Source organism: Taudactylus pleione, unplaced genomic scaffold, assembly GCF_031769625.1.
Source record: "Taudactylus pleione unplaced genomic scaffold, aTauple2 ptg000550l, whole genome shotgun sequence".
Lineage (NCBI taxonomy): Eukaryota > Metazoa > Chordata > Amphibia > Anura > Myobatrachidae > Taudactylus > Taudactylus pleione.
The window spans coordinates 4,257,501-4,282,300 of NW_028284952.1; the positions used below are offsets into that span (position 1 = coordinate 4,257,501).

General features: G+C 37.3%; 3 non-coding genes and 81 pseudogenes across 3 annotated transcripts; all 84 read left to right on the forward strand.

The window, feature by feature from the left end:
* Positions 1–3, forward strand: part of LOC148499755 (5S ribosomal RNA) — a 119-nt pseudogene extending 116 nt beyond the window's left edge.
* A 115-nt stretch (positions 4–118) lies between these two features.
* Positions 119–237, forward strand: LOC148499756 (5S ribosomal RNA; annotated as a pseudogene).
* A 116-nt stretch (positions 238–353) lies between these two features.
* On the forward strand, positions 354–472 carry LOC148499757 (5S ribosomal RNA; annotated as a pseudogene).
* A 115-nt stretch (positions 473–587) lies between these two features.
* Positions 588–706, forward strand: LOC148499758 (5S ribosomal RNA; annotated as a pseudogene).
* Positions 707–822: 116 nt separating this feature from the next.
* On the forward strand, positions 823–941 carry LOC148499759 (5S ribosomal RNA; annotated as a pseudogene).
* Positions 942–1,057: 116 nt separating this feature from the next.
* Positions 1,058–1,176, forward strand: LOC148499760 (5S ribosomal RNA; annotated as a pseudogene).
* Positions 1,177–1,292: 116 nt separating this feature from the next.
* LOC148499761 (5S ribosomal RNA) lies at positions 1,293–1,411 on the forward strand (annotated as a pseudogene).
* A 116-nt stretch (positions 1,412–1,527) lies between these two features.
* LOC148499762 (5S ribosomal RNA) lies at positions 1,528–1,646 on the forward strand (annotated as a pseudogene).
* Positions 1,647–1,748: 102 nt separating this feature from the next.
* Positions 1,749–1,867, forward strand: LOC148499763 (5S ribosomal RNA; annotated as a pseudogene).
* A 116-nt stretch (positions 1,868–1,983) lies between these two features.
* LOC148499764 (5S ribosomal RNA) lies at positions 1,984–2,102 on the forward strand (annotated as a pseudogene).
* Positions 2,103–2,217: 115 nt separating this feature from the next.
* Positions 2,218–2,336, forward strand: LOC148499765 (5S ribosomal RNA; annotated as a pseudogene).
* A 128-nt stretch (positions 2,337–2,464) lies between these two features.
* On the forward strand, positions 2,465–2,583 carry LOC148499766 (5S ribosomal RNA; annotated as a pseudogene).
* A 350-nt stretch (positions 2,584–2,933) lies between these two features.
* Positions 2,934–3,052, forward strand: LOC148499767 (5S ribosomal RNA; annotated as a pseudogene).
* Positions 3,053–3,167: 115 nt separating this feature from the next.
* On the forward strand, positions 3,168–3,286 carry LOC148499768 (5S ribosomal RNA; annotated as a pseudogene).
* A 115-nt stretch (positions 3,287–3,401) lies between these two features.
* LOC148499769 (5S ribosomal RNA) lies at positions 3,402–3,520 on the forward strand (annotated as a pseudogene).
* Positions 3,521–3,636: 116 nt separating this feature from the next.
* Positions 3,637–3,755, forward strand: LOC148499770 (5S ribosomal RNA; annotated as a pseudogene).
* A 116-nt stretch (positions 3,756–3,871) lies between these two features.
* LOC148499771 (5S ribosomal RNA) lies at positions 3,872–3,990 on the forward strand (annotated as a pseudogene).
* A 116-nt stretch (positions 3,991–4,106) lies between these two features.
* LOC148499772 (5S ribosomal RNA) lies at positions 4,107–4,225 on the forward strand (annotated as a pseudogene).
* Positions 4,226–4,576: 351 nt separating this feature from the next.
* On the forward strand, positions 4,577–4,695 carry LOC148499773 (5S ribosomal RNA; annotated as a pseudogene).
* Positions 4,696–4,811: 116 nt separating this feature from the next.
* Positions 4,812–4,930, forward strand: LOC148499774 (5S ribosomal RNA; annotated as a pseudogene).
* Positions 4,931–5,045: 115 nt separating this feature from the next.
* On the forward strand, positions 5,046–5,164 carry LOC148499775 (5S ribosomal RNA; annotated as a pseudogene).
* Positions 5,165–5,280: 116 nt separating this feature from the next.
* On the forward strand, positions 5,281–5,399 carry LOC148499776 (5S ribosomal RNA). Its single transcript, XR_015870381.1, has one exon. It is a non-coding gene; the product is annotated as a 5S ribosomal RNA (ribosomal RNA).
* Positions 5,400–5,515: 116 nt separating this feature from the next.
* LOC148499777 (5S ribosomal RNA) lies at positions 5,516–5,634 on the forward strand (annotated as a pseudogene).
* A 128-nt stretch (positions 5,635–5,762) lies between these two features.
* On the forward strand, positions 5,763–5,881 carry LOC148499778 (5S ribosomal RNA; annotated as a pseudogene).
* A 351-nt stretch (positions 5,882–6,232) lies between these two features.
* Positions 6,233–6,351, forward strand: LOC148499779 (5S ribosomal RNA; annotated as a pseudogene).
* A 585-nt stretch (positions 6,352–6,936) lies between these two features.
* Positions 6,937–7,055, forward strand: LOC148499780 (5S ribosomal RNA; annotated as a pseudogene).
* Positions 7,056–7,405: 350 nt separating this feature from the next.
* LOC148499781 (5S ribosomal RNA) lies at positions 7,406–7,524 on the forward strand (annotated as a pseudogene).
* Positions 7,525–7,640: 116 nt separating this feature from the next.
* Positions 7,641–7,759, forward strand: LOC148499782 (5S ribosomal RNA; annotated as a pseudogene).
* A 115-nt stretch (positions 7,760–7,874) lies between these two features.
* On the forward strand, positions 7,875–7,993 carry LOC148499783 (5S ribosomal RNA; annotated as a pseudogene).
* A 116-nt stretch (positions 7,994–8,109) lies between these two features.
* On the forward strand, positions 8,110–8,228 carry LOC148499784 (5S ribosomal RNA; annotated as a pseudogene).
* Positions 8,229–8,579: 351 nt separating this feature from the next.
* Positions 8,580–8,698, forward strand: LOC148499785 (5S ribosomal RNA; annotated as a pseudogene).
* A 116-nt stretch (positions 8,699–8,814) lies between these two features.
* Positions 8,815–8,933, forward strand: LOC148499786 (5S ribosomal RNA; annotated as a pseudogene).
* Positions 8,934–9,048: 115 nt separating this feature from the next.
* Positions 9,049–9,167, forward strand: LOC148499787 (5S ribosomal RNA; annotated as a pseudogene).
* Positions 9,168–9,283: 116 nt separating this feature from the next.
* Positions 9,284–9,402, forward strand: LOC148499788 (5S ribosomal RNA). Its single transcript, XR_015870382.1, has one exon. It is a non-coding gene; the product is annotated as a 5S ribosomal RNA (ribosomal RNA).
* A 116-nt stretch (positions 9,403–9,518) lies between these two features.
* On the forward strand, positions 9,519–9,637 carry LOC148499789 (5S ribosomal RNA; annotated as a pseudogene).
* Positions 9,638–9,765: 128 nt separating this feature from the next.
* LOC148499790 (5S ribosomal RNA) lies at positions 9,766–9,884 on the forward strand (annotated as a pseudogene).
* Positions 9,885–10,235: 351 nt separating this feature from the next.
* Positions 10,236–10,354, forward strand: LOC148499791 (5S ribosomal RNA; annotated as a pseudogene).
* Positions 10,355–10,939: 585 nt separating this feature from the next.
* LOC148499792 (5S ribosomal RNA) lies at positions 10,940–11,058 on the forward strand (annotated as a pseudogene).
* A 350-nt stretch (positions 11,059–11,408) lies between these two features.
* Positions 11,409–11,527, forward strand: LOC148499793 (5S ribosomal RNA; annotated as a pseudogene).
* Positions 11,528–11,643: 116 nt separating this feature from the next.
* LOC148499794 (5S ribosomal RNA) lies at positions 11,644–11,762 on the forward strand (annotated as a pseudogene).
* Positions 11,763–11,877: 115 nt separating this feature from the next.
* On the forward strand, positions 11,878–11,996 carry LOC148499795 (5S ribosomal RNA; annotated as a pseudogene).
* Positions 11,997–12,112: 116 nt separating this feature from the next.
* On the forward strand, positions 12,113–12,231 carry LOC148499796 (5S ribosomal RNA; annotated as a pseudogene).
* Positions 12,232–12,347: 116 nt separating this feature from the next.
* LOC148499797 (5S ribosomal RNA) lies at positions 12,348–12,466 on the forward strand (annotated as a pseudogene).
* Positions 12,467–12,817: 351 nt separating this feature from the next.
* On the forward strand, positions 12,818–12,936 carry LOC148499798 (5S ribosomal RNA; annotated as a pseudogene).
* Positions 12,937–13,052: 116 nt separating this feature from the next.
* On the forward strand, positions 13,053–13,171 carry LOC148499799 (5S ribosomal RNA; annotated as a pseudogene).
* A 115-nt stretch (positions 13,172–13,286) lies between these two features.
* LOC148499800 (5S ribosomal RNA) lies at positions 13,287–13,405 on the forward strand (annotated as a pseudogene).
* A 116-nt stretch (positions 13,406–13,521) lies between these two features.
* On the forward strand, positions 13,522–13,640 carry LOC148499801 (5S ribosomal RNA; annotated as a pseudogene).
* A 129-nt stretch (positions 13,641–13,769) lies between these two features.
* On the forward strand, positions 13,770–13,888 carry LOC148499802 (5S ribosomal RNA; annotated as a pseudogene).
* A 350-nt stretch (positions 13,889–14,238) lies between these two features.
* LOC148499803 (5S ribosomal RNA) lies at positions 14,239–14,357 on the forward strand (annotated as a pseudogene).
* Positions 14,358–14,942: 585 nt separating this feature from the next.
* LOC148499804 (5S ribosomal RNA) lies at positions 14,943–15,061 on the forward strand (annotated as a pseudogene).
* Positions 15,062–15,411: 350 nt separating this feature from the next.
* Positions 15,412–15,530, forward strand: LOC148499805 (5S ribosomal RNA; annotated as a pseudogene).
* Positions 15,531–15,632: 102 nt separating this feature from the next.
* LOC148499806 (5S ribosomal RNA) lies at positions 15,633–15,751 on the forward strand (annotated as a pseudogene).
* A 115-nt stretch (positions 15,752–15,866) lies between these two features.
* On the forward strand, positions 15,867–15,985 carry LOC148499807 (5S ribosomal RNA; annotated as a pseudogene).
* Positions 15,986–16,101: 116 nt separating this feature from the next.
* Positions 16,102–16,220, forward strand: LOC148499808 (5S ribosomal RNA; annotated as a pseudogene).
* Positions 16,221–16,336: 116 nt separating this feature from the next.
* Positions 16,337–16,455, forward strand: LOC148499809 (5S ribosomal RNA; annotated as a pseudogene).
* A 116-nt stretch (positions 16,456–16,571) lies between these two features.
* Positions 16,572–16,690, forward strand: LOC148499810 (5S ribosomal RNA; annotated as a pseudogene).
* Positions 16,691–16,806: 116 nt separating this feature from the next.
* On the forward strand, positions 16,807–16,925 carry LOC148499811 (5S ribosomal RNA; annotated as a pseudogene).
* A 102-nt stretch (positions 16,926–17,027) lies between these two features.
* On the forward strand, positions 17,028–17,146 carry LOC148499812 (5S ribosomal RNA; annotated as a pseudogene).
* A 116-nt stretch (positions 17,147–17,262) lies between these two features.
* Positions 17,263–17,381, forward strand: LOC148499813 (5S ribosomal RNA; annotated as a pseudogene).
* Positions 17,382–17,496: 115 nt separating this feature from the next.
* On the forward strand, positions 17,497–17,615 carry LOC148499814 (5S ribosomal RNA; annotated as a pseudogene).
* A 116-nt stretch (positions 17,616–17,731) lies between these two features.
* On the forward strand, positions 17,732–17,850 carry LOC148499815 (5S ribosomal RNA; annotated as a pseudogene).
* A 116-nt stretch (positions 17,851–17,966) lies between these two features.
* On the forward strand, positions 17,967–18,085 carry LOC148499816 (5S ribosomal RNA; annotated as a pseudogene).
* Positions 18,086–18,201: 116 nt separating this feature from the next.
* Positions 18,202–18,320, forward strand: LOC148499817 (5S ribosomal RNA; annotated as a pseudogene).
* Positions 18,321–18,671: 351 nt separating this feature from the next.
* LOC148499818 (5S ribosomal RNA) lies at positions 18,672–18,790 on the forward strand (annotated as a pseudogene).
* A 116-nt stretch (positions 18,791–18,906) lies between these two features.
* Positions 18,907–19,025, forward strand: LOC148499819 (5S ribosomal RNA; annotated as a pseudogene).
* A 115-nt stretch (positions 19,026–19,140) lies between these two features.
* On the forward strand, positions 19,141–19,259 carry LOC148499820 (5S ribosomal RNA; annotated as a pseudogene).
* A 116-nt stretch (positions 19,260–19,375) lies between these two features.
* On the forward strand, positions 19,376–19,494 carry LOC148499821 (5S ribosomal RNA). Its single transcript, XR_015870383.1, has one exon. It is a non-coding gene; the product is annotated as a 5S ribosomal RNA (ribosomal RNA).
* A 116-nt stretch (positions 19,495–19,610) lies between these two features.
* Positions 19,611–19,729, forward strand: LOC148499822 (5S ribosomal RNA; annotated as a pseudogene).
* A 128-nt stretch (positions 19,730–19,857) lies between these two features.
* On the forward strand, positions 19,858–19,976 carry LOC148499823 (5S ribosomal RNA; annotated as a pseudogene).
* Positions 19,977–20,327: 351 nt separating this feature from the next.
* On the forward strand, positions 20,328–20,446 carry LOC148499824 (5S ribosomal RNA; annotated as a pseudogene).
* Positions 20,447–20,796: 350 nt separating this feature from the next.
* Positions 20,797–20,915, forward strand: LOC148499825 (5S ribosomal RNA; annotated as a pseudogene).
* A 116-nt stretch (positions 20,916–21,031) lies between these two features.
* Positions 21,032–21,150, forward strand: LOC148499826 (5S ribosomal RNA; annotated as a pseudogene).
* A 350-nt stretch (positions 21,151–21,500) lies between these two features.
* On the forward strand, positions 21,501–21,619 carry LOC148499827 (5S ribosomal RNA; annotated as a pseudogene).
* Positions 21,620–21,735: 116 nt separating this feature from the next.
* Positions 21,736–21,854, forward strand: LOC148499828 (5S ribosomal RNA; annotated as a pseudogene).
* Positions 21,855–21,969: 115 nt separating this feature from the next.
* LOC148499829 (5S ribosomal RNA) lies at positions 21,970–22,088 on the forward strand (annotated as a pseudogene).
* A 116-nt stretch (positions 22,089–22,204) lies between these two features.
* LOC148499830 (5S ribosomal RNA) lies at positions 22,205–22,323 on the forward strand (annotated as a pseudogene).
* A 116-nt stretch (positions 22,324–22,439) lies between these two features.
* LOC148499831 (5S ribosomal RNA) lies at positions 22,440–22,558 on the forward strand (annotated as a pseudogene).
* A 116-nt stretch (positions 22,559–22,674) lies between these two features.
* Positions 22,675–22,793, forward strand: LOC148499832 (5S ribosomal RNA; annotated as a pseudogene).
* A 351-nt stretch (positions 22,794–23,144) lies between these two features.
* LOC148499833 (5S ribosomal RNA) lies at positions 23,145–23,263 on the forward strand (annotated as a pseudogene).
* Positions 23,264–23,379: 116 nt separating this feature from the next.
* Positions 23,380–23,498, forward strand: LOC148499834 (5S ribosomal RNA; annotated as a pseudogene).
* A 115-nt stretch (positions 23,499–23,613) lies between these two features.
* Positions 23,614–23,732, forward strand: LOC148499835 (5S ribosomal RNA; annotated as a pseudogene).
* A 116-nt stretch (positions 23,733–23,848) lies between these two features.
* On the forward strand, positions 23,849–23,967 carry LOC148499836 (5S ribosomal RNA; annotated as a pseudogene).
* A 116-nt stretch (positions 23,968–24,083) lies between these two features.
* On the forward strand, positions 24,084–24,202 carry LOC148499837 (5S ribosomal RNA; annotated as a pseudogene).
* Positions 24,203–24,330: 128 nt separating this feature from the next.
* On the forward strand, positions 24,331–24,449 carry LOC148499838 (5S ribosomal RNA; annotated as a pseudogene).
* The last annotated feature ends 351 nt before the right edge of the window (positions 24,450–24,800 follow it).

Sequence of the window (24,800 nt, forward strand, 5' to 3'; positions counted from 1 at the left end):
GTAATTTTATACTGCCGTAACAGTCTTTTCTATTACATTTTACATTTAATTTTTTCAACTTATCAATGAATTTACTTGAGTTAAGAAGTAATAGAGGTCTAAAGTTAACGCTTTTATCACGTACAGCCAAACCACACTGGACATTCCCAATCTCGTCTGATCTTGGAAGCTATGCAGTGTTGGACCTGGTAAGTACTTGGATGGGAGACCACCTGGGAATACCAGGTGCTGTAGGTAATTTTATACTCCCATAACATTCTTTTCTGTTACATTTTACATTACATTTTTTCAACTTAGCAATGAATTTACTTGAGTTAAGAAGTAAAAGAGGTCTAAAGTTAATGTTTTTGAGCGCCTACAGCCAAACCACACTGGACATGCCCAATCTCGTCTTATCTTGGAAGCTATGCAGTTTTGGGCCTGGTTAGTACTTGAATGGGAGACCACCTGGGAATACCAGGTGCTGTAGGTAATTTTATACTGCCATAACATTCTTTTCTATTAAATTTTAATTTAATTTTATCAACTTATCAATAAATTTACTTGAGTTAAGAAGTAAAAGATGTCTAAAGTTAATGTTTTTGAGGACCTACAGTCAAACCACACTGGACATGCCCAATCTCGTCTGATCTTGGAAGCTATGCAGTGTTGGGCCTGGTTAGTACTTGGATGGGAAACCACCTGGGAATACCAGGTGCTGTAGGTATTTTTATACTGCCATACCATTCTTTTCTATTACATTTTACATTTAATTTTTTCAACTTATCAATGAATTTACTTGAGTTAAGAAGTAATGGAGGTCTAAAGTTAATGTTTTTGAGCACCTACAGCCAAACCACAGTGGACATGCCCAATCTCGTCTGATCTTGGAAGCTATGCAGTGTTGGGCTTGGTTAGTACTTGGTTGGGAGACCACCTGGGAATACCAAGAGCTGTAGGTAATTTAATACTGCCATAACATTCTTTTCTATTACATTTTACATTTAATTTTTTCAACTTATCAATGAATTTCCTTGAGTTAAGAAGTAATAGAGGTCTAAAGTTAATACTTTTGAGCACCTACAGCCAATCCACACTGGAAATGCCCAATCTCGTCTTATCTTGGTAGCTATGCAGTGTTGGGCCTGGTCGGTACTTGGATGGGAGACCACATGGGAAAACCAGGTGCAGTAGGTAATTTTATACTGCCATAACATTCTTTTCTATTACATTTTACATTTAATTTTTTCAACTTATCAATGAATTTACTTGAGTTAAGAAGTAATCGATGTCTAAAGTTAATCTTTTTGAGCACCTACAGCCAAACCACACTGGACATGTCCAATCTCGTCTGATCTTGGAAGCTATGCAGTGTTGGGCCTGGTTAGTACTTGGATGGGAGACCACCTGGGAATACCAGGAGCTGTAGGTAATTTTATACTGCCATAACATTCTTTTCTATTACATTTTACATTACATTTTTTCAACTTAGCAATGAATTTACTTGAGTTAAGAAGTAAAAGAGGTCTAAAGTTAATATTTTTCAGCACCTATAGCCAAACCACACTGGACATGGCCAATGTTGTCTGATCTTGGAAGCTATGCAGTGTTGGGCCTGGTTAGTACTTGGATGGGAGACCACCTGGGAATACCAGGTGCTGTAGGTAGTTTTATATAGCCATAACATTCTTTTCTATTACATTTTTCAACTTATCAATGAATTTACTTGAGTTAAGAAGTAATAGAGGTCTAAAGTTAAGGCTTTTATCACCTACAGCCAAACCACAGTGGACATTCCCAATCTCGTCTGATCTTGGAAGCTATGCAGTTTTGGGACTGGTTAGTACTTGAATGGGAGACCACCTGGGAATATAAGGTGCTGTAGGTAATTTTATACTGCCATAACATTCTTTTCTATTACATTTTACATTTAATTTTTACAACTTATCAATGAATTTACTTGAGTTAAGAAGTAATAGAGGTCTAAAGTTAATGTTTTTGAGCACCTACAGCCAAACCACACTGGACATGCCCAACCTCGTCTGATCTTGGAAGCTATGCAGTGTTGGGCCTGGTTAGTACTTGGATGGGAGACCACCTTGGGATACCAGGTGCTGTAGGTAATTTTATACTGCCATAACATTCTTTTCTATTACATTTTACATTTCATTTTTCAACTTATCATTGAATTTACTTGAGTTAAGAAGTAAAAGAGGTCTAAAGTTAATGTTTTTGAGCACCTACAGCCAAACCACACTGGACATGCCCAAACTCATCTGAACTTGGAAGCTATGCAGTGTTGGGCCTGGTTAGTACTTGGATGGGAGACCACCTGGGAATACCAGTTGCTGTTTGTAATTTTATACTGCCATAACATTCTTTTCTATTAAATTTTAATTTATTTTTTTCAACTTATCAATGAATTTACTTGAGTTAAGAAGTAAAAGATGTCTAAAGTTGATGTCTAAAGTTAATGTTTTTGAGCACCTACAGTCAAACCACACTGGACATGCCCAATCTCGTCTGATCTTGCAAGCTATGCAGTGTTGGGCCTGGTTAGTACTTGGATGGGAGACCACCTGGGAATACCAGGTGCTGTAGGTAATTTTATATAGCCATAACATTCTTTTCTGTTACATTTTACATTACATTTTTTCAACTTAGCAATGAATTTACTTGAGTTAAGAAGTAAAAGAGGTCTAAAGTTAATATTTTTTAGCACCTATAGCCAAGCCACACTGGACATGGCCAATGTTGTCTGATCTTGGAAGCTATGCAGTGTTGGGCCTGGATAGTACTTGGATGGGAGACCACCTTTGAATACCAGGAGCTGTAGGTAATTTTATACTGCCATAACATTCTTTTCTATTACATTTTACATTTAATTTTTCAACTGATCAATGAATTTACTTGAGTTAAGAAGTAAAAGAGGTCTAAAGTTAATGTTTTTGAGCACCTACAGCCAAACCACTGTGGACATTCCCAACCTCGTCTGATCTTGGAAGCTATGCAGTGTTGGGCCTGGTTAGTACTTGGATGGGAGACCACCTGGGAATACCAGGTGCAATAGGTAATTTTATACTGCCATAACATTCTTTTCTATTACATTTTACATTTAATTTTTCAACTTATCATTGAATTTACTTGAGTTAAGTAGTAAAAGAGGTCTAAAGTTAATGTTTTTGAGCACCTACAGCCAAACCACACTGGACATGCCCAACCTCGTCTGATCTTGGAAGCTATGCAGTGTTGGGCCTGGTTAGTACTTGGATGGGAGACCACCTTGGGATACCAGGTGCTGTAGGTAATTTTATACTGCCATAACATTCTTTTCTATTACATTTTACATTTCATTTTTCAACTTATCATTGAATTTACTTGAGTTAAGAAGTAAAAGAGGTCTAAAGTTAATGTTTTTGAGCACCTACAGCCAAACCACACTGGACATGCCCAATCTCATCTGAACTTGGAAGCTATGCAGTGTTGGGCCTGGTTAGTACTTGGATGGGAGACCACCTGGGAATACCAGTTGCTGTTTGTAATTTTATACTGCGATAACATTCTTTTCTATTACATTTTAAATTTAATTTTTTCAACTTGTCAATGAATTTACTTGAGTTATGAAGTAATAGAGGTCTAAAGTTAATGTTTTTGAGCACCTACAGCCAAACCACACTGAACATGCCCAATCTCGTCTGATCTTGGAAGCTATGCAGTGTTGGACCTGGTTAGTACTTGGATGGGAGAACACCTAGGAATACAAGGTGCTATAGGTAATTTTAGACAGCCAAAACATTCTTTTCTATTACATTTTACATTTCATTTTTTCAACTTATCAATGAATTTACTTGAGTTAAGAAGTAAAAGAGGTCTAAAGTTAATGTTTTTGAGCACGTACAGACAAACCACACTGGACATGCCCAATCTCGTCTGATCTTGGAAGCTTTGCAGTGTTGGGCCTGGTTAGTACTTGGACGGGAGACCACCTGGGAATACCAGGTGCTGTAGGTAATTTTATACTGCCATAACATTCTTTTCTATTACATTTTACATTTAATTTTTTCAACTTATCAATGAATTTACTTGAGTTAAGAAGTAATAGAGGTCTAAAGTTAATGTTTTTGAGCACCTACATCCCAACCACAGTGGACATGCCCAATCTCGTCTGATCTTGGAAACTATGCAGTGTTGGGCCTGGTTAGTACTTGGATGGGAGACCACCTGGGAATACCAGGAGCTGTAGGTAATTTTAAACTGCCATAACATTCTTTTCTATTACATTTTACATTTAATTTTTTCAAATTATCAATGAATTTACTTGAGTAAAGAAGTAAAAGAGGTCTAAAGTTAATGTTATTGAGGGCCTACAGCCAAACCACACTGGACATGCCCAATCTCGTCTGATCTTGGGTGCTATGCCGTGTTGGGCCTGGTAAATACTTGGATGGGAGAACACCTGGGAATACCAGGTGCTGTACATCATTTTATACTGCCATAACATTCTTTTCTATTACATTTTACATTTAATTTTTTCAACTTATCAATGAATTTACTTGAGTTAAGAAGTAATAGAGGTCTAAAGTTAATGTTTTTGAGCACCTACAGACAAACCACACTGGACATGCCCAATCTCATCTGATCTTGGAAGTTATGCAGTGTTGAGCCTGGTTAGTACTTGGATGGGAGACCACCTGGGAATACCAGGTGCTGTAGGTAATTTTATGCAGCCATAACATTCTTTTCTATTACATTTTACATTTAATTTTTTCAACTTATCAATGAATTTACTTGAGTTAAGAAGTAAAAGAGGTCTAAAGTTAATGTTTTTGAGCACCTACAGTCAAACCACACTGGACATGCCCAATCTCGTCTGATCTTGGAAGCTATGCAGTGTTGGACCTGGTTAGTACTTGGATGGGAGTCCACCTAGGAATCCCAGGTGCTGTAGGTAATTTTATACTGCCGTAACAGTCTTTTCTATTAAATTTTACATTTAATTTTTTCAACTTATCAATGAATTTACTTGAGTTAAGAAGTAATAGAGGTCTAAAGTTAACGCTTTTATCACGTACAGCCAAACCACACTGGACATTCCCAATCTCGTCTGATCTTGGAAGCTATGCAGTGTTGGACCTGGTAAGTACTTGGATGGGAGACCACCTGGGAATACCAGGTGCTGTAGGTAATTTTATACTCCCATAACATTCTTTTCTGTTACATTTTACATTACATTTTTTCAACTTAGCAATGAATTTACTTGAGTTAAGAAGTAAAAGAGGTCTAAAGTTAATGTTTTTGAGCACCTACAGCCAAACCACACTGGACATGCCCAATCTCGTCTGATCTTGGAAGCTATGCAGTGTTGGGCCTGGTTAGTACTTGGATGGGAGACCACCTGGGAATACCAGGTGCTGTAGGTAATTTTATACTGCCATAACAGTCTTTTCTATTACATTTTACATTTAGTTTTTTCAACTTATCAATGAATTTTCTTGAGTTAAGAAGTAATAGAGGTCTAAAGTTAATGTTTTTGAGCACCTGCAGCCTAACCACAGTGGACATGCCCAATCTCGTCTGATCTTGGAAGCTATGCAGTGTTGGGCCTGGTTAGTACTTGGATGGGAGACCACCTGGGAATACCAGTTGCTGTAGGTAATTTTATACTGCCATAACATTCTTTTCTATTAAATTTTAATTTATTTTTTTCAACTTATCAATGAATTTACTTGAGTTAAGAAGTAAAAGATGTCTAAAGTTGATGTCTAAAGTTAATGTTTTTGAGCACCTACAGTCAAACCACACTGGACATGCCCAATCTCGTCTGATCTTGCAAGCTATGCAGTGTTGGGCCTGGTTAGTACTTGGATGGGAGACCACCTGGGAATACCAGGTGCTGTAGGTAATTTTATATAGCCATAACATTCTTTTCTGTTACATTTTACATTACATTTTTTCAACTTAGCAATGAATTTACTTGAGTTAAGAAGTAAAAGAGGTCTAAAGTTAATATTTTTCAGCACCTATAGCCAAGCCACACTGGACATGGCCAATGTTGTCTGATCTTGGAAGCTATGCAGTGTTGGGCCTGGATAGTACTTGGATGGGAGACCACCTTTGAATACCAGGAGCTGTAGGTAATTTTATACTGCCATAACATTCTTTTCTATTACATTTTACATTTAATTTTTTCAACTGATCAATGAATTTACTTGAGTTAAGAAGTAAAAGAGGTCTAAAGTTAATGTTTTTGAGCACCTACAGCCAAACCACTGTGGACATTCCCAACCTCGTCTGATCTTGGAAGCTATGCAGTGTTGGGCCTGGTTAGTACTTGGATGGGAGACCACCTGGGAATACCAGGTGCAATAGGTAATTTTATACTGCCATAACATTCTTTTCTATTACATTTTACATTTAATTTTTCAACTTATCATTGAATTTACTTGAGTTAAGTAGTAAAAGAGGTCTAAAGTTAATGTTTTTGAGCACCTACAGCCAATCCACACTGGACATGCCCAATCTTGTCTTATCTTGGTAGCTATGCAGTGTTGGGCCTGGTCAATACTTGGATGGGAGGCCACCTGGGGATACCAGGTGCTGTAGGTAATTTTATACTGCCATAACATTCTTTTCTATTACATTTTACATTTAATTTTTTCAACTTATCAATGAATTTCCTTGAGTTATGAAGTAATAGAGGTCTAAAGTTAATGTTTTTGAGCACCTACATCCCAACCACAGTGGACATGCCCAATCTCGTCTGATCTTGGAAGCTCTGCAGTGTTGGGACTGGTTAGTACTTGGATGGGAGACTAACTAGGAATCCCAGGTGCTGTAGGTTATTTTCTACTGCCATAACATTCTTTTCTATTACATTTTACATTTAATTTTTTCAACTTATCAATGAATTTACTTGTGTTAAGAAGTAAAAGAGGTCTAAAGTTAATGTTTTTGAGCGCCTACAGCCAAACCACACTGGACATGCCCAATCTCGTCTGATCTTGGAAGCTATGCAGTTTTGGGCCTGGTTAGTACATGAATGGGAGACCACCTGGGAATACCAGGTGCTGTAGGTAATTTTATACTGCCGTAACATTCTTTTCTATTAAATTTTAATTTAATTTTATCAACTTATCAATAAATTTACTTGAGTTAAGAAGTAAAAGAGGTCTAAAGTTAATATTTTTCAGCACCTATAGCCAAACCACACTGGACATGGCCAATGTTGTCTGATCTTGGAAGCTATGCAGTGTTGGGCATGGTTAGTACTTGGATGGGAGACCACCTGGGAATACCAGGTGCAGTAGGTAATTTTATGCAGCCATAACATTCTTTTCTATTACATTTTACATTTAATTTTTTCAACTTATCAAAGAATTTACTTGAGTTAAGAAGTAAAAGAGGTCTAAAGTTAATGTTTTTGAGCACCTACAGCCATACCACACTGGACATGCCCAATCTCGTCTGATCTTGGAAGTTATGCAGTGTTGGACCTGGTTAGTATTTGGACAGGAGACCACCTTGGAATCCCAGGTGCTGTAGGTAATTTTATACTGCCATAACAGTCTTTTCTATTACATTTTAAATTTTAATTTTTTCAACTTATCAATGAATTTACTTGAGTTAAGAAGTAATAGAGGTCTAAAGTTAAGGCTTTTATCACCTACAGCCAAACCACAGTGGACATTCCCAATCTCGTCTGATCTTGGAAGCTATGCAGTTTTGGGACTGGTTAGTACTTGAATGGGAGACCACCTGGGAATATCAGGTGCTGTAGGTAATTTTATACTGCCATAACATTCTTTTCTATTACATTTTACATTTCATTTTTCAACTTATCATTGAATTTACTTGAGTTAAGAAGTAAAAGAGGTCTAAAGTTAATGTTTTTGAGCACCTACAGACAAACCACACTGGACATGCCCAATCTCGTCTGATCTTGGAAGCTTTGCAGTGTTGGGCCTGGTTAGTACTTGGACGGGAGACCACCTGGGAATACCAGGTGCTGTAGGTAATTTTATACTGCCATAACATTCTTTTCTATTACATTTTACATTTAATTTTTTCAACTTATCAATGAATTTACTTGAGTTAAGAAGTAATAGAGGTCTAAAGTTAATGTTTTTGAGCACCTACATCCCAACCACAGTGGACATGCCCAATCTCGTCTGATCTTGGAAACTATGCAGTGTTGGGCCTGGTTAGTACTTGGATGGGAGACCACCTGGGAATACCAGGAGCTGTAGGTAATTTTAAACTGCCATAACATTCTTTTCTATTACATTTTACATTTAATTTTTTCAAATTATCAATGAATTTACTTGAGTAAAGAAGTAAAAGAGGTCTAAAGTTAATGTTATTGAGGGCCTACAGCCAAACCACACTGGACATGCCCAATCTCGTCTGATCTTGGGTGCTATGCCGTGTTGGGCCTGGTAAATACTTGGATGGGAGAACACCTGGGAATACCAGGTGCTGTACATCATTTTATACTGCCATAACATTCTTTTCTATTACATTTTACATTTAATTTTTTCAACTTATCAATGAATTTACTTGAGTTAAGAAGTAATAGAGGTCTAAAGTTAATGTTTTTGAGCACCTACAGACAAACCACACTGGACATGCCCAATCTCATCTGATCTTGGAAGTTATGCAGTGTTGAGCCTGGTTAGTACTTGGATGGGAGACCACCTGGGAATACCAGGTGCTGTAGGTAATTTTATGCAGCCATAACATTCTTTTCTATTACATTTTACATTTAATTTTTTCAACTTATCAATGAATTTACTTGAGTTAAGAAGTAAAAGAGGTCTAAAGTTAATGTTTTTGAGCACCTACAGTCAAACCACACTGGACATGCCCAATCTCGTCTGATCTTGGAAGCTATGCAGTGTTGGACCTGGTTAGTACTTGGATGGGAGTCCACCTAGGAATCCCAGGTGCTGTAGGTAATTTTATACTGCCGTAACAGTCTTTTCTATTAAATTTTACATTTAATTTTTTCAACTTATCAATGAATTTACTTGAGTTAAGAAGTAATAGAGGTCTAAAGTTAACGCTTTTATCACGTACAGCCAAACCACACTGGACATTCCCAATCTCGTCTGATCTTGGAAGCTATGCAGTGTTGGACCTGGTAAGTACTTGGATGGGAGACCACCTGGGAATACCAGGTGCTGTAGGTAATTTTATACTCCCATAACATTCTTTTCTGTTACATTTTACATTACATTTTTTCAACTTAGCAATGAATTTACTTGAGTTAAGAAGTAAAAGAGGTCTAAAGTTAATGTTTTTGAGCACCTACAGCCAAACCACACTGGACATGCCCAATCTCGTCTGATCTTGGAAGCTATGCAGTGTTGGGCCTGGTTAGTACTTGGATGGGAGACCACCTGGGAATACCAGGTGCTGTAGGTAATTTTATACTGCCATAACAGTCTTTTCTATTACATTTTACATTTAGTTTTTTCAACTTATCAATGAATTTTCTTGAGTTAAGAAGTAATAGAGGTCTAAAGTTAATGTTTTTGAGCACCTGCAGCCTAACCACAGTGGACATGCCCAATCTCGTCTGATCTTGGAAGCTATGCAGTGTTGGGCCTGGTTAGTACTTGGATGGGAGACCACCTGGGAATACCAGTTGCTGTAGGTAATTTTATACTGCCATAACATTCTTTTCTATTAAATTTTAATTTATTTTTTTCAACTTATCAATGAATTTACTTGAGTTAAGAAGTAAAAGATGTCTAAAGTTGATGTCTAAAGTTAATGTTTTTGAGCACCTACAGTCAAACCACACTGGACATGCCCAATCTCGTCTGATCTTGCAAGCTATGCAGTGTTGGGCCTGGTTAGTACTTGGATGGGAGACCACCTGGGAATACCAGGTGCTGTAGGTAATTTTATATAGCCATAACATTCTTTTCTGTTACATTTTACATTACATTTTTTCAACTTAGCAATGAATTTACTTGAGTTAAGAAGTAAAAGAGGTCTAAAGTTAATATTTTTCAGCACCTATAGCCAAGCCACACTGGACATGGCCAATGTTGTCTGATCTTGGAAGCTATGCAGTGTTGGGCCTGGATAGTACTTGGATGGGAGACCACCTTTGAATACCAGGAGCTGTAGGTAATTTTATACTGCCATAACATTCTTTTCTATTACATTTTACATTTAATTTTTTCAACTGATCAATGAATTTACTTGAGTTAAGAAGTAAAAGAGGTCTAAAGTTAATGTTTTTGAGCACCTACAGCCAAACCACTGTGGACATTCCCAACCTCGTCTGATCTTGGAAGCTATGCAGTGTTGGGCCTGGTTAGTACTTGGATGGGAGACCACCTGGGAATACCAGGTGCAATAGGTAATTTTATACTGCCATAACATTCTTTTCTATTACATTTTACATTTAATTTTTCAACTTATCATTGAATTTACTTGAGTTAAGTAGTAAAAGAGGTCTAAAGTTAATGTTTTTGAGCACCTACAGCCAATCCACACTGGACATGCCCAATCTTGTCTTATCTTGGTAGCTATGCAGTGTTGGGCCTGGTCAATACTTGGATGGGAGGCCACCTGGGGATACCAGGTGCTGTAGGTAATTTTATACTGCCATAACATTCTTTTCTATTACATTTTACATTTAATTTTTTCAACTTATCAATGAATTTCCTTGAGTTATGAAGTAATAGAGGTCTAAAGTTAATGTTTTTGAGCACCTACATCCCAACCACAGTGGACATGCCCAATCTCGTCTGATCTTGGAAGCTCTGCAGTGTTGGGACTGGTTAGTACTTGGATGGGAGACTAACTAGGAATCCCAGGTGCTGTAGGTTATTTTCTACTGCCATAACATTCTTTTCTATTACATTTTACATTTAATTTTTTCAACTTATCAATGAATTTACTTGTGTTAAGAAGTAAAAGAGGTCTAAAGTTAATGTTTTTGAGCGCCTACAGCCAAACCACACTGGACATGCCCAATCTCGTCTGATCTTGGAAGCTATGCAGTTTTGGGCCTGGTTAGTACATGAATGGGAGACCACCTGGGAATACCAGGTGCTGTAGGTAATTTTATACTGCCGTAACATTCTTTTCTATTAAATTTTAATTTAATTTTATCAACTTATCAATAAATTTACTTGAGTTAAGAAGTAAAAGAGGTCTAAAGTTAATATTTTTCAGCACCTATAGCCAAACCACACTGGACATGGCCAATGTTGTCTGATCTTGGAAGCTATGCAGTGTTGGGCATGGTTAGTACTTGGATGGGAGACCACCTGGGAATACCAGGTGCAGTAGGTAATTTTATGCAGCCATAACATTCTTTTCTATTACATTTTACATTTAATTTTTTCAACTTATCAAAGAATTTACTTGAGTTAAGAAGTAAAAGAGGTCTAAAGTTAATGTTTTTGAGCACCTACAGCCATACCACACTGGACATGCCCAATCTCGTCTGATCTTGGAAGTTATGCAGTGTTGGACCTGGTTAGTATTTGGACAGGAGACCACCTTGGAATCCCAGGTGCTGTAGGTAATTTTATACTGCCATAACAGTCTTTTCTATTACATTTTAAATTTTAATTTTTTCAACTTATCAATGAATTTACTTGAGTTAAGAAGTAATAGAGGTCTAAAGTTAAGGCTTTTATCACCTACAGCCAAACCACAGTGGACATTCCCAATCTCGTCTGATCTTGGAAGCTATGCAGTTTTGGGACTGGTTAGTACTTGAATGGGAGACCACCTGGGAATATCAGGTGCTGTAGGTAATTTTATACTGCCATAACATTCTTTTCTATTACATTTTACATTTCATTTTTCAACTTATCATTGAATTTACTTGAGTTAAGAAGTAAAAGAGGTCTAAAGTTAATGTTTTTGAGCACCTACAGCCAAACCACACTGAACATGCCCAATCTCGTCTGATCTTGGAAGCTATGCAGTGTTGGACCTGGTTAGTACTTGGATGGGAGAACACCTAGGAATACAAGGTGCTATAGGTAATTTTAGACAGCCAAAACATTCTTTTCTATTACATTTTACATTTCATTTTTTCAACTTATCAATGAATTTACTTGAGTTAAGAAGTAAAAGAGGTCTAAAGTTAATGTTTTTGAGCACGTACAGACAAACCACACTGGACATGCCCAATCTCGTCTGATCTTGGAAGCTTTGCAGTGTTGGGCCTGGTTAGTACTTGGACGGGAGACCACCTGGGAATACCAGGTGCTGTAGGTAATTTTATACTGCCATAACATTTTTTTCTATTACATTTTACATTTAATTTTTTCAACTTATCAATGAATTTACTTGAGTTAAGAAGTAATAGAGGTCTAAAGTTAATGTTTTTGAGCACCTACATCCCAACCACAGTGGACATGCCCAATCTCGTCTGATCTTGGAAACTATGCAGTGTTGGGCCTGGTTAGTACTTGGATGGGAGACCACCTGGGAATACCAGGAGCTGTAGGTAATTTTAAACTGCAATAACATTCTTTTCTATTACATTTTACATTTAATTTTTTCAAATTATCAATGAATTTACTTGAGTAAAGAAGTAAAAGAGGTCTAAAGTTAATGTTATTGAGGGCCTACAGCCAAATCACACTGGACATGCCCAATCTCGTCTGATCTTGGGTGCTATGCCGTGTTGGGCCTGGTAAATACTTGGATGGGAGAACACCTGGGAATACCAGGTGCTGTACATCATTTTATACTGCCATAACATTCTTTTCTATTACATTTTACATTTAATTTTTTCAACTTATCAATGAATTTACTTGAGTTAAGAAGTAATAGAGGTCTAAAGTTAATGTTTTTGAGCACCTACAGACAAACCACACTGGACATGCCCAATCTCATCTGATCTTGGAAGTTATGCAGTGTTGAGCCTGGTTAGTACTTGGATGGGAGACCACCTGGGAATACCAGGTGCTGTAGGTAATTTTATGCAGCCATAACATTCTTTTCTATTACATTTTACATTTAATTTTTTCAACTTATCAATGAATTTACTTGAGTTAAGAAGTAAAAGAGGTCTAAAGTTAATGTTTTTGAGCACCTACAGTCAAACCACACTGGACATGCCCAATCTCGTCTGATCTTGGAAGCTATGCAGTGTTGGACCTGGTTAGTACTTGGATGGGAGTCCACCTAGGAATCCCAGGTGCTGTAGGTAATTTTATACTGCCGTAACAGTCTTTTCTATTACATTTTACATTTAATTTTTTCAACTTATCAATGAATTTACTTGAGTTAAGAAGTAATAGAGGTCTAAAGTTAACGCTTTTATCACGTACAGCCAAACCACACTGGACATTCCCAATCTCGTCTGATCTTGGAAGCTATGCAGTGTTGGACCTGGTAAGTACTTGGATGGGAGACCACCTGGGAATACCAGGTGCTGTAGGTAATTTTATACTCCCATAACATTCTTTTCTGTTACATTTTACATTACATTTTTTCAACTTAGCAATGAATTTACTTGAGTTAAGAAGTAAAAGAGGTCTAAAGTTAATGTTTTTGAGCACCTACAGCCAAACCACACTGGACATGCCCAATCTCGTCTGATCTTGGAAGCTATGCAGTGTTGGGCATGGTTAGTACTTGGATGGGAGACCACCTGGGAATACCAGGTGCTGTAGGTAATTTTATACTGCCATAACAGTCTTTTCTATTACATTTTACATTTAGTTTTTTCAACTTATCAATGAATTTTCTTGAGTTAAGAAGTAATAGAGGTCTAAAGTTGATGTCTAAAGTTAATGTTTTTGAGCACCTACAGTCAAACCACACTGGACATGCCCAATCTCGTCTGATCTTGCAAGCTATGCAGTGTTGGGCCTGGTTAGTACTTGGATGGGAGACCACCTGGGAATACCAGGTGCTGTAGGTAATTTTATATAGCCATAACATTCTTTTCTGTTACATTTTACATTACATTTTTTCAACTTAGCAATGAATTTACTTGAGTTAAGAAGTAAAAGAGGTCTAAAGTTAATATTTTTCAGCACCTATAGCCAAGCCACACTGGACATGGCCAATGTTGTCTGGTCTTGGAAGCTATGCAGTGTTGGGCCTGGATAGTACTTGGATGGGAGACCACCTTTGAATACCAGGAGCTGTAGGTAATTTTATACTGCCATAACATTCTTTTCTATTACATTTTACATTTAATTTTTTCAAATGATCAATGAATTTACTTGAGTTAAGAAGTAAAAGAGGTCTAAATTAATGTTTTTGAGCACCTACAGCCAAACCACTGTGGACATTCCCAACCTCGTCTGATCTTGGAAGCTATGCAGTGTTGGGCCTGGTTAGTACTTGGATGGGAGACCACCTGGGAATACCAGGTGCAACAGGTAATTTTATACTGCAATAACATTCTTTTCTATTACATTTTACATTTAATTTTTCAACTTATCATTGAATTTACTTGAGTTAAGTAGTAAAAGAGGTCTAAAGTTAATGTTTTTGAGCACCTACAGCCAATCCACACTGGACATGCCCAATCTTGTCTTATCTTGGTAGCTATGCAGTGTTGGGCCTGGTCAATACTTGGATGGGAGGCCACCTGGGGATACCAGGTGCTGTAGGTAATTTTATACTGCCATAACATTCTTTTCTATTACATTTTACATTTAATTTTTTCAACTTATCAATGAATTTCCTTGAGTTATGAAGTAATAGAGGTCTAAAGTTAATGTTTTTGAGCACCTGCAGCCTAACCACAGTGGACATGCCCAATCTCGTCTGATCTTGGAAGCTATGCAGTGTTGGACCTGGTTAGTATTTGGACAGGAGACCACCTTGGAATCCCAGGTGCTGTAGGTAATTTTATACTGCCATAACAGTCTTTTCTATTACATTTTAAATTTTAATTTTTTCAACTTATCAATGAATTTACTTGAGTTAAGAAGTAATAGATGTCTAAAGTTAAGGCTTTTAGCACCTACAGCCAAACCACACTGTACATGCCCAATCTCGTCTGATCTTGGAATCTATGCAGTGTTGGGCCTGCTTAGTACTTGGATGGGAAACCACCTAGGAATACCAGGTGCTGTTGGTAATATTATACTGCCATAACAGTCTTATCTATTACATTTTACATTTAATTTTTTCAAATTATCAATGAATTTACTTGAGTAAAGAAGTAATAGAGGTCTAAATTTAATGTTTTTGAGGGCCTACAGCTAAACCACACTGGACATGCCCAATCTCGTCTGATCTTGGTTGCTATGCCGTGTTGGGCATGGGAAGTACTTGGATGGGAGAACACATGGGAATACCATGGGCTGTACATCATTTTATACTGCCATAACATTCTTTTCTATTACATTTTACATTTAATTTTTTCAACTTATCAATGAATTTACTTGAGTTAAGAAGTAATAGAGGTCTAAAGTTAAGGCTTTTATCACCTGCAGCCAAACCACACTGGACATGCCCAATCTCGTCTGATCTTGGAAGCTATGCAGTGTTGGGCCTGGTTAGTACATGGATGGGAGACCACCTGGCAATACCAGGTGCTGTAGGTAATTTTATATAGCCATAACATTCTTTTCTATTACATTTTTCAACTTATCAATGAATTTACTTGAGTTAAGAAATAATAGAGTTCTAAAGTTAAGGCTTTTATCACCTACAGCCAAACCACAGTGGACATGCCCAATCTCGTCTGATCTTGGAAGCTATGCAGTTTTGGGCCTGGTTAGTACTTGAATGGGAGACCACCTGGGAATACCAGGTGCTGTAGGTAATTTTATACTGCCATAACATTCTTTTCTATTACATTTTACATTTCATTTTTCAACTTATCATTGAATTTACTTGAGTTAAGAAGTAAAAGAGGTCTAAAGTTAATGTTTTTGAGCACCTACAGCCAAACCACACTGGACATGCCCAATCTCATCTGAACTTGGAAGCTATGCAGTGTTGGGCCTGGTTAGTACTTGGATGGTAGACCACCTGGGAATACCAGTTGCTGTTTGTAATTTTATACTGCCATAACATTCTTTTCTATTACATTTTAAATTTAATTTTTTCAACTTGTCAATGAATTTACTTGAGTTATGAAGTAATAGAGGTGTAAAGTTAATGTTTTTGAGCACCTACAGCCAAACCACACTGGACATGCCCAATCTTGTCTGATCTTGGAAGCTATGCAGTGTTGGGCCTGGTTAGTACTTGGATGGGAGACCACCAGGGAATACCAGGTGCTGTCGGTAGTTTTATGCAGCCATAACATTCTTTTCTATTACATTTTACATTTAATTTTTTCAACTTATCAATGAATTTACTTGAGTTAAGAAGTAAAAGAGGTCTAAAGTTAATGTTTTTGAGCACCTACAGCCAAACCACACTGAACATGCCCAATCTCGTCTGATCTTGGAAGCTATGCAGTGTTGGACCTGGTTAGTACTTGGATGGGAGAACACCTAGGAATACCAGGTGCTGTAGGTAAATTTATACTGCCATAGCAGTCTTTTCTATTACATTTTACATTTAATTTTTTCTACTTATCAATGAATTTACTTGAGTTAAGAAGTAATAGAGGTCTAAAGTTAATGTTTTTGAGCACCTACAGCCAAACCACAGTGGACATGTCCAATCTCGTCTGATCTTGGAAGCTATGCAGTGTTGGGCCTGGTTAGTACTTGGATGGGAGACCACCTGGGAATACCAGGAGCTGTAGGTAATTTTATACTGCCATAACATTCTTTTCTATTACATTTTACATTACATTTTTTCAACTTAGCAATGAATTTACTTGAGTTAAGAAGTAAAAGAGGTCTAAAGTTAATATTTTTCAGCACCTATAGCCAAACCACACTGGACATGGCCAATGTTGTCTGATCTTGGAAGCTATGCAGTGTTGGGCCTGGTTAGTACTTGGATGGGAGACCACCTGGGAATACCAGGTGCTGTAGTTAGTTTTATATAGCCATAACATTCTTTTCTATTACATTTTTCAACTTATCAATGAATTTACTTGAGTTAAGAAGTAATAGAGGTCTAAAGTTAAGGCTTTTATCACCTACAGCCAAACCACAGTGGACATTCCCAATCTCGTCTGATCTTGGAAGCTATGCAGTTTTGGGACTGGTTAGTACTTGAATGGGAGACCACCTGGGAATATCAGGTGCTGTAGGTAATTTTATACTGCCATAACATTCTTTTCTATTACATTTTACATTTAATTTTTACAACTTATCAATGAATTTACTTGAGTTAAGAAGTAATAGAGGTCTAAAGTTAATGTTTTTGAGCACCTACAGCCAAACCACACTGGACATGCCCAACCTCGTCTGATCTTGGAAGCTATGCAGTGTTGGGCCTGGTTAGTACTTGGATGGGAGACCACCTTGGGATACCAGGTGCTGTAGGTAATTTTATACTGCCATAACATTCTTTTCTATTACATTTTACATTTCATTTTTCAACTTATCATTGAATTTACTTGAGTTAAGAAGTAAAAGAGGTCTAAAGTTAATGTTTTTGAGCACCTACAGCCAAACCACACTGGACATGCCCAATCTCATCTGAACTTGGAAGCTATGCAGTGTTGGGCCTGGTTAGTACTTGGATGGGAGACCACCTGGGAATACCAGTTGCTGTTTGTAATTTTATACTGCGATAACATTCTTTTCTATTACATTTTAAATTTAATTTTTTCAACTTGTCAATGAATTTACTTGAGTTATGAAGTAATAGAGGTCTAAAGTTAATGTTTTTGAGCACCTACAGCCAAACCACACTGAACATGCCCAATCTCGTCTGATCTTGGAAGCTATGCAGTGTTGGACCTGGTTAGTACTTGGATGGGAGAACACCTAGGAATACAAGGTGCTATAGGTAATTTTAGACAGCCAAAACATTCTTTTCTATTACATTTTACATTTCATTTTTTCAACTTATCAATGAATTTACTTGAGTTAAGAAGTAAAAGAGGTCTAAAGTTAATGTTTTTGAGCACGTACAGACAAACCACACTGGACATGCCCAATCTCGTCTGATCTTGGAAGCTTTGCAGTGTTGGGCCTGGTTAGTACTTGGACGGGAGACCACCTGGGAATACCAGGTGCTGTAGGTAATTTTATACTGCCATAACATTCTTTTCTATTACATTTTACATTTAATTTTTTCAACTTATCAATGAATTTACTTGAGTTAAGAAGTAATAGAGGTCTAAAGTTAATGTTTTTGAGCACCTACATCCCAACCACAGTGGACATGCCCAATCTCGTCTGATCTTGGAAACTATGCAGTGTTGGGCCTGGTTAGTACTTGGATGGGAGACCACCTGGGAATACCAGGAGCTGTAGGTAATTTTAAACTGCCATAACATTCTTTTCTATTACATTTTACATTTAATTTTTTCAAATTATCAATGAATTTACTTGAGTAAAGAAGTAAAAGAGGTCTAAAGTTAATGTTATTGAGGGCCTACAGCCAAACCACACTGGACATGCCCAATCTCGTCTGATCTTGGGTGCTATGCCGTGTTGGGCCTGGTAAATACTTGGATGGGAGAACACCTGGGAATACCAGGTGCTGTACATCATTTTATACTGCCATAACATTCTTTTCTATTACATTTTACATTTAATTTTTTCAACTTATCAATGAATTTACTTGAGTTAAGAAGTAATAGAGGTCTAAAGTTAATGTTTTTGAGCACCTACAGACAAACCACACTGGACATGCCCAATTTCATCTGATCTTGGAAGTTATGCAGTGTTGAGCCTGGTTAGTACTTGGATGGGAGACCACCTGGGAATACCAGGTGCTGTAGGTAATTTTATGCAGCCATAACATTCTTTTCTATTACATTTTACATTTAATTTTTTCAACTTATCAATGAATTTACTTGAGTTAAGAAGTAAAAGAGGTCTAAAGTTAATGTTTTTGAGCACCTACAGTCAAACCACACTGGACATGCCCAATCTCATCTGATCTTGTAAGCTATGCAGTGTTGGACCTGGTTAGTACTTGGATGGGAGTCCACCTAGGAATCCCAGGTGCTGTAGGTAATTTTATACTGCCGTAACAGTCTTTTCTATTACATTTTACATTTAATTTTTTCAACTTATCAATGAATTTACTTGAGTTAAGAAGTAATAGAGGTCTAAAGTTAATGCTTTTATCACGTACAGCCAAACCACACTGGACATTCCCAATCTCGTCTGATCTTGGAAGCTATGCAGTGTTGGACCTGGTAAGTACTTGGATGGGAGACCACCTGGGAATACCAGGTGCTGTAGGTAATTTTATACTCCCATAACATTCTTTTCTGTTACATTTTACATTACATTTTTTCAACTTAGCAATGAATTTACTTGAGTTAAGAAGTAAAAGAGGTCTAAAGTTAATGTTTTTGAGCACCTACAGCCAAACCACACTGGACATGCCCAATCTCGTCTGATCTTGGAAGCTATGCAGTGTTGGGCCTGGTTAGTACTTGGATGGGAGACCACCTGGGAATACCAGGTGCTGTAGGTAATTTTATACTGCCATAACAGTCTTTTCTATTACATTTTACATTTAGTTTTTTCAACTTATCAATGAATTTTCTTGAGTTAAGAAGTAATAGAGGTCTAAAGTTAATGTTTTTGAGCACCTGCAGCCTAACCACAGTGGACATGCCCAATCTCGTCTGATCTTGGAAGCTATGCAGTGTTGGGCCTGGTTAGTACTTGGATGGGAGACCACCTGGGAATACCAGGTGCTGTAGGTAATTTTATACTGCCATAACATTCTTTTCTATTAAATTTTAATTTATTTTTTTCAACTTATCAATGAATTTACTTGAGTTAAGAAGTAAAAGATGTCTAAAGTTGATGTCTAAAGTTAATGTTTTTGAGCACCTACAGTCAAACCACACTGGACATGCCCAATCTCGTCTGATCTTGCAAGCTATGCAGTGTTGGGCCTGGTTAGTACTTGGATGGGAGACCACCTGGGAATACCAGGTGCTGTAGGTAATTTTATATAGCCATAACATTCTTTTCTGTTACATTTTACATTACATTTTTTCAACTTAGCAATGAATTTACTTGAGTTAAGAAGTAAAAGAGGTCTAAAGTTAATATTTTTCAGCACCTATAGCCAAGCCACACTGGACATGGCCAATGTTGTCTGATCTTGGAAGCTATGCAGTGTTGGGCCTGGATAGTACTTGGATGGGAGACCACCTTTGAATACCAGGAGCTGTAGGTAATTTTATACTGCCATAACATTCTTTTCTATTACATTTTACATTTAATTTTTTCAACTGATCAATGAATTTACTTGAGTTAAGAAGTAAAAGAGGTCTAAAGTTAATGTTTTTGAGCACCTACAGCCAAACCACTGTGGACATTCCCAACCTCGTCTGATCTTGGAAGCTATGCAGTGTTGGGCCTGGTTAGTACTTGGATGGGAGACCACCTGGGAATACCAGGTGCAATAGGTAATTTTATACTGCCATAACATTCTTTTCTATTACATTTTACATTTAATTTTTCAACTTATCATTGAATTTACTTGAGTTAAGTAGTAAAAGAGGTCTAAAGTTAATGTTTTTGAGCACCTACAGCCAATCCACACTGGACATGCCCAATCTTGTCTTATCTTGGTAGCTATGCAGTGTTGGGCCTGGTCAATACTTGGATGGGAGGCCACCTGGGGATACCAGGTGCTGTAGGTAATTTTATACTGCCATAACATTCTTTTCTATTACATTTTACATTTAATTTTTTCAACTTATCAATGAATTTCCTTGAGTTATGAAGTAATAGAGGTCTAAAGTTAATGTTTTTGAGCACCTACAGCCAAACCACACTGGACATGCCCAATCTCGTCTGATCTTGGAAGCTCTGCAGTGTTGGGACTGGTTAGTACTTGGATGGGAGACTAACTAGGAATCCCAGGTGCTGTAGGTTATTTTCTACTGCCATAACATTCTTTTCTATTACATTTTACATTTAATTTTTTCAACTTATCAATGAATTTACTTGTGTTAAGAAGTAAAAGAGGTCTAAAGTTAATGTTTTTGAGCGCCTACAGCCAAACCACACTGGACATGCCCAATCTCGTCTGATCTTGGAAGCTATGCAGTTTTGGGCCTGGTTAGTACATGAATGGGAGACCACCTGGGAATACCAGGTGCTGTAGGTAATTTTATACTGCCGTAACATTCTGTTCTATTAAATTTTAATTTAATTTTATCAACTTATCAATAAATTTACTTGAGTTAAGAAGTAAAAGAGGTCTAAAGTTAATATTTTTCAGCACCTATAGCCAAACCACACTGGACATGGCCAATGTTGTCTGATCTTGGAAGCTATGCAGTGTTGGGCATGGTTAGTACTTGGATGGGAGACCACCTGGGAATACCAGGTGCAGTAGGTAATTTTATGCAGCCATAACATTCTTTTCTATTACATTTTACATTTAATTTTTTCAACTTATCACAGAATTTACTTGAGTTAAGAAGTAAAAGAGGTCTAAAGTTAATGTTTTTGAGCACCTACAGCCATACCACACTGGACATGCCCAATCTCGTTTGATCTTGGAAGCTATGCAGTGTTGGACCTGGTTAGTATTTGGACAGGAGACCACCTTGGAATCCCAGGTGCTGTAGGTAATTTTATACTGCCATAACAGTCTTTTCTATTACATTTTAAATTTTAATTTTTTCAACTTATCAATGAATTTACTTGAGTTAAGAAGTAATAGAGGTCTAAAGTTAAGGCTTTTATCACCTACAGCCAAACCACAGTGGACATTCCCAATCTCGTCTGATCTTGGAAGCTATGCAGTTTTGGGACTGGTTAGTACTTGAATGGGAGACCACCTGGGAATATCAGGTGCTGTAGGTAATTTTATACTGCCATAACATTCTTTTCTATTACATTTTACATTTCATTTTTCAACTTATCATTGAATTTACTTGAGTTAAGAAGTAAAAGAGGTCTAAAGTTAATGTTTTTGAGCACCTACAGCCAAACCACACTGGACATGCCCAATCTCATCTGAACTTGGAAGCTATGCAGTGTTGGGCCTGGTTAGTACTTGGATGGGAGACCACCTGGGAATACCAGTTGCTGTTTGTAATTTTATACTGCGATAACATTCTTTTCTATTACATTTTAAATTTAATTTTTTCAACTTGTCAATGAATTTACTTGAGTTATGAAGTAATAGAGGTCTAAAGTTAATGTTTTTGAGCACCTACAGCCAAACCACACTGAACATGCCCAATCTCGTCTGATCTTGGAAGCTATGCAGTGTTGGACCTGGTTAGTACTTGGATGGGAGAACACCTAGGAATACAAGGTGCTATAGGTAATTTTAGACAGCCAAAACATTCTTTTCTATTACATTTTACATTTCATTTTTTCAACTTATCAATGAATTTACTTGAGTTAAGAAGTAAAAGAGGTCTAAAGTTAATGTTTTTGAGCACATACAGACAAACCACACTGGACATGCCCAATCTCGTCTGATCTTGGAAGCTTTGCAGTGTTGGGCCTGGTTAGTACTTGGACGGGAGACCACCTGGGAATACCAGGTGCTGTAGGTAATTTTATACTGCCATAACATTCTTTTCTATTACATTTTACATTTAATTTTTTCAACTTATCAATGAATTTACTTGAGTTAAGAAGTAATAGAGGTCTAAAGTTAATGTTTTTGAGCACCTACATCCCAACCACAGTGGACATGCCCAATCTCGTCTGATCTTGGAAACTATGCAGTGTTGGGCCTGGTTAGTACTTGGATGGGAGACCACCTGGGAATACCAGGAGCTGTAGGTAATTTTAAACTGCCATAACATTCTTTTCTATTACATTTTACATTTAATTTTTTCAAATTATCAATGAATTTACTTGAGTAAAGAAGTAAAAGAGGTCTAAAGTTAATGTTATTGAGGGCCTACAGCCAAACCACACTGGACATGCCCAATCTCGTCTGATCTTGGGTGCTATGCCGTGTTGGGCCTGGTAAATACTTGGATGGGAGAACACCTGGGAATACCAGGTGCTGTACATCATTTTATACTGCCATAACATTCTTTTCTATTACATTTTACATTTAATTTTTTCAACTTATCAATGAATTTACTTGAGTTAAGAAGTAATAGAGGTCTAAAGTTAATGTTTTTGAGCACCTACAGACAAACCACACTGGACATGCCCAATCTCATCTGATCTTGGAAGTTATGCAGTGTTGAGCCTGGTTAGTACTTGGATGGGAGACCACCTGGGAATACCAGGTGCTGTAGGTAATTTTATGCAGCCATAACATTCTTTTCTATTACATTTTACATTTAATTTTTTCAACTTATCAATGAATTTACTTGAGTTAAGAAGTAAAAGAGGTCTAAAGTTAATGTTTTTGAGCACCTACAGTCAAACCACACTGGACATGCCCAATCTCGTCTGATCTTGGAAGCTATGCAGTGTTGGACCTGGTTAGTACTTGGATGGGAGTCCACCTAGGAATCCCAGGTGCTGTAGGTAATTTTATACTGCCGTAACAGTCTTTTCTATTACATTTTACATTTAATTTTTTCAACTTATCAATGAATTTACTTGAGTTAAGAAGTAATAGAGGTCTAAAGTTAACGCTTTTATCACGTACAGCCAAACCACACTGGACATTCCCAATCTCGTCTGATCTTGGAAGCTATGCAGTGTTGGACCTGGTAAGTACTTGGATGGGAGACCACCTGGGAATACCAGGTGCTGTAGGTAATTTTATACTCCCATAACATTCTTTTCTGTTACATTTTACATTACATTTTTTCAACTTAGCAATGAATTTACTTGAGTTAAGAAGTAAAAGAGGTCTAAAGTTAATGTTTTTGAGCACCTACAGCCAAACCACACTGGACATGCCCAATCTCGTCTGATCTTGGAAGCTATGCAGTGTTGGGCATGGTTAGTACTTGGATGGGAGACCACCTGGGAATACCAGGTGCTGTAGGTAATTTTATACTGCCATAACAGTCTTTTCTATTACATTTTACATTTAGTTTTTTCAACTTATCAATGAATTTTCTTGAGTTAAGAAGTAATAGAGGTCTAAAGTTAATGTTTTTGAGCACCTGCAGCCTAACCACAGTGGACATGCCCAATCTCGTCTGATCTTGGAAGCTATGCAGTGTTGGGCCTGGTTAGTACTTGGATGGGAGACCACCTGGGAATACCAGGTGCTGTAGGTAATTTTATACTGCCATAACATTCTTTTCTATTAAATTTTAATTTATTTTTTTCAACTTATCAATGAATTTACTTGAGTTAAGAAGTAAAAGATGTCTAAAGTTGATGTCTAAAGTTAATGTTTTTGAGCACCTACAGTCAAACCACACTGGACATGCCCAATCTCGTCTGATCTTGCAAGCTATGCAGTGTTGGGCCTGGTTAGTACTTGGATGGGAGACCACCTGGGAATACCAGGTGCTGTAGGTAATTTTATATAGCCATAACATTCTTTTCTGTTACATTTTACATTACATTTTTTCAACTTAGCAATGAATTTACTTGAGTTAAGAAGTAAAAGAGGTCTAAAGTTAATATTTTTCAGCACCTATAGCCAAGCCTCACTGGACATGGCCAATGTTGTCTGATCTTGGAAGCTATGCAGTGTTGGGCCTGGATAGTACTTGGATGGGAGACCACCTTTGAATACCAGGAGCTGTAGGTAATTTTATACTGCCATAACATTCTTTTCTATTACATTTTACATTTAATTTTTTCAACTGATCAATGAATTTACTTGAGTTAAGAAGTAAAAGAGGTCTAAAGTTAATGTTTTTGAGC